We start from the raw sequence: 3,891 nt of genomic DNA, 5'->3' as shown, positions 1-3,891 counted from the left end.
ATAAATCATCAAATTTATAACAAATGAAGAGAGACAGCAGACTCACCATGTGCATATGTTGATCACACTTTTTCCAATGACCTTTTGAACCAAAAATTACTTATAAAAGTCATTTCATTTTTTTCAAAATAAAAGTTTTGTGAGGCAGCAACACCAATGACATGATATGGGGTGACCACTATTACCGTTATATTATTTATAATTTCATTTGTATTTCAGCTTTTTAAGTTCTCCATTCCATGAATGGGACATTTGTGTTTACTTTATGACATTTAAATTGGAGAAAAATAAAAATTTTTAACTGAAAATATGGCACTAAACTTCGATACATGGTCTGAGTGACAAGCAAATTGCTTGTGTAAGGGGGTTCTCCTCTGTAACAAGTGCTTCAATATTAACACCGTTACTAGAATGGATAAAATCAGGTAAGTATGGACCAGATCAGAAGACAACAGATTCGACTCGCGAGAGAGAGGCGGTTTGCACATGAAGAATGAAGCACACGGAAGCAGGATCTATATTTCAAAGGTAAGAGAATGATTTTTTTTCTTTTAAATTTAAATTTTCCCTTTTTGGTTCTCTGTACCCTTTGTTTTTATTACAAAGTAGAAAGCATTAAACAACAACAGTACACATATCTACAAAATGGGGAAAGGAAAAAAATACAAGTTGGTCCCAAGCCCTTTTACTTTGTGTCTGTATTTATATTTTCTCTGGTTCCACTAATTTGACTATTTTTCCTATCTTTATACCTTAACCATACTTTTAGTATTTCTTTGATGTGTTTCAGTTAATCCCTATTATTAGTTATTTGGTTCTAGTATGATTTGTCACTAATTAGATTTTAGGACTTTTATTTTGAAACCAAGACCCTTATGTAGTACTACTGAAAGTACCTATGCAAAGGAAACTTATCACACTATAACACCAAAACACTTTTCTAAAACACTATCTGTGCAAATCAGTTTAGTCCGTGTGGTTGTTGGACCACTTGTTGCTGAGTTCCAGTTTGTAGAATTCAAACTCTTGTCCTACCACCATCTTAGAAAGCACAACTGAACTCTTTCCTTCTCTTTAAGATTTCAGGTCGATCACATGGGTGGCTCGCCAGTCCGCGCGCCGCTGTAGCTCTCCAGGGAAGGCAAGCAGGGCGGACGAATCCAGGATCCAGCACAGCAGTTCAAATCCAACAACAAAAAAACCCGGCCTTGCAACACAAAGCCAAAGACTCATCAGTAGTCTGTACATTCAGATTAAGACATAGTATACACTGTGAACATCTAAATTGTATAACACTTGTAACCTTCCATTTACTCTGTGAAATAAACTTGGATAAAGCTTATATCAATTGTCAATCTGTTCTCATTCTGTCAGCATATCTAGATTCTGATTAACTGGAAGTAGAATTAGCCACCATTAGCTCACTCAATTCACTACTCATATCTTGCAGTGCTTCCAAACTCACCCACTGACGTTTCCTCGCAGCACTAGCTAGCTAGCTAGTTACGTTAGCTTTCTAATAAAAGGTACCACAAAATACATTCGTTTTAAATAACATTTAACAAAGAGTACGCCGATGTGGCTGCGATATGCGATTACACAGGAGATACACTTTCAGAACACAACCGGAGAATTTTCAAATGCCCTTCTTCTAGCTAACGTTACATCACATTGTCCCCGCTTCAATATATTTTCAGCTTGCTATGTGGCGAACTGCCTGGTTCGTCTACCACCACAATCACAAAGCAGGAAACAGCCCTGCTGTTAGCCCGGCCTACACCCCACACATCAATTATACACATTTGCCGGTTTAGCCGCGAGTTGCTATAGCTAGCCAACTTAGCTAGCTGCTACTACCAGACCTTTAAATCACATGAAGCTAGCTACTTAGCAACCTTCATTTTCGGATCTTTTTTTATTACGACTACGTTTAACATTTTCGTTTCTGAAGACACCCAAGCTAACTGATACTACGGCAGTGAAATAAGATAGATAGTCTTAGAATGCGGACTCACCAAGGAATATGTTCAAAGTTGTACAAAGTTCGGTTTTCAACGATCTTAATGGCGAATGCAGAAAATTTTCTTTCACGCGGCCGTCACACAGGGCGATAGAAGAACGTTGCAAATCTTCGTTATTTCTTTATAAATCTGTTTCTTTTCAAGTTACTGTCACTCCTCAATAAAATATCTGCAATTGTATCCTAAATTCACTTGTAATTCACTTCGAATTAGCTTAATCTGTTCAGAGAAATTTTCGCATGTCTGCTGTCGCTTAAGCCATCTTGACCAGAGGAAGTTAGGGCGGGCTTGTCATCTGACATGACCAATCAACAAATGTACAACAAGTATCATTATCCGCATTGGTTGTCTAATCCTTCTATCAACTTATCTTTCTGCACATAAAAGAAAAAATACTTTTAATAAGGAAAAATACAATTTCTTTGTCTCCATTTTGAATTATAATTTACTTATTTACTTGCTACTAGTTATTTACTATTTTTCTTTGTTTCACTATCTATTCAATATGTGTCTTGGAACCCTGGGTTACACTTGCACTTGCTATTTTATATAAATGATTAAAAAACAAGAATTGCTCATTACATGACTCATATATGTTTTACTATTATAAGAACAGTCTATATTTATCAAAAATATATATTACATGTGATCATTAAGTCCATTTAAAGTATTTTGCTTGCTCTAAAGGTGAGACACAGGAATGCCACCGTTTCTGTAGAATGACCCAACTACAAATATTGCACTTCGCTTAGTTACGACGCTGGCTATTTACAACAATAATATACATTTCATGCAACCCCCCCCCCCCCCATTGCTTTGCAGCCCAGCTAGCTAGCTAGCTAGCTTAGTCTTTGTCAGGATCGCCACAATATTATTTGTGACTGTGCGGCTATGCTAACTACAAATATTGCACTTCGCTTAGCTGCGACGCTAGCTATAGCCTATGTCGAACGTTTGTGGAGCACGTTGTTAATGTAGATTTCTATCTTTCAATACAAGTGGGAACAAGTTGTAGCGATCCATCGATGTAGTTATATCAGCCATTTGGCTCACGATCGCTGTGTTAATATGGATTCCTTACAATAGAAAAGACGTGTCATTTCATACCGTGCTCTACATGGCCGTACGTTCTTCATATGGGAACGATTAATTTATAAGTGGTCGTCTGCTGCCACCCTGTGGAATGTTTTATGAACTGCAGGTACGCTGGCTTATTACACTCTACACAGCCAAACGGTCATCACATAGGAACAATTAATTTATAAGTGGTCGTCTGCTGCCACCCTGTGGAATGTTTTATGAACTGCAGGTATGCTGGTTTATTACACTCTACACGGCCAAACGGTCATCGCATGGGAACAATGCATTTGTAAGTGGTCCTCTGCTGCCACCATGTGGAATGTTTTATGAACTGCAGGTATGCTGGCTTATTACACTCTAAATGGCCAAACGGTCATCGCATGGGAACAATGCATTTGTAAGTGGTCCTCTGCTGCCACCCTGTGGAATGTTTTATGAACTGCAGGTGTGCTGGGTTAGGGTTAGGGTTAGGGTTACTGTACTGGTTAGGGTTAGGGTTAGGGTTGGAGTTAGGGTTAGGGTTAGGGTTGGAGTTAGGGTTAGGGTTAGGGTTAGGGTTAGGGTTAGGGTTAGGGTTAGGGTTGGAGTTAGGGTTAGGGTTAGGGTTAGGGTTGAAGCTAGGGTTAGGGTTAGGGTTAGGGTTAGGGTTCGGGTTAGGGTTAGGGTTAGGGTTAGGGTTAGGGTTAGGGTTAGGGTTAGGGTTGGAGTTAGGGTTAGGGTTAGGGTTAGGGTTAGGGTTCGGGTTAGGGTTAGGGTTAGGGTTAGGGTTAGGGTTGGAGTTAGGGTTAGG

The 3,891-nt window shown here is 39.1% G+C and overlaps 2 long non-coding RNA genes across 2 annotated transcripts; one reads left to right on the top strand and one right to left on the bottom strand.

Annotated features, from left to right (window-relative positions):
* Positions 1–297: 297 nt before the first annotated feature.
* LOC118207475 lies at positions 298–1,201 on the top strand. The gene is made up of 2 exons (XR_004761390.1): positions 298–528; positions 1,087–1,201. It is a non-coding gene; the product is annotated as an uncharacterized LOC118207475 (long non-coding RNA).
* On the bottom strand, positions 662–2,330 carry LOC118207474. Its single transcript, XR_004761389.1, has 2 exons — positions 2,016–2,330; positions 662–1,207 (listed from the first exon to the last, which is right to left on the bottom strand). It is a non-coding gene; the product is annotated as an uncharacterized LOC118207474 (long non-coding RNA).
* Positions 2,331–3,891: the final 1,561 nt, after the last annotated feature.

This window comes from Anguilla anguilla, chromosome 11, assembly GCF_013347855.1.
Source record: "Anguilla anguilla isolate fAngAng1 chromosome 11, fAngAng1.pri, whole genome shotgun sequence".
In the NCBI taxonomy this organism is placed as follows: domain Eukaryota; kingdom Metazoa; phylum Chordata; class Actinopteri; order Anguilliformes; family Anguillidae; genus Anguilla; species Anguilla anguilla.
The sequence above is the reverse complement of the archived record's forward strand: the minus strand, read 5'-3'. Positions and strand labels throughout refer to the sequence as shown.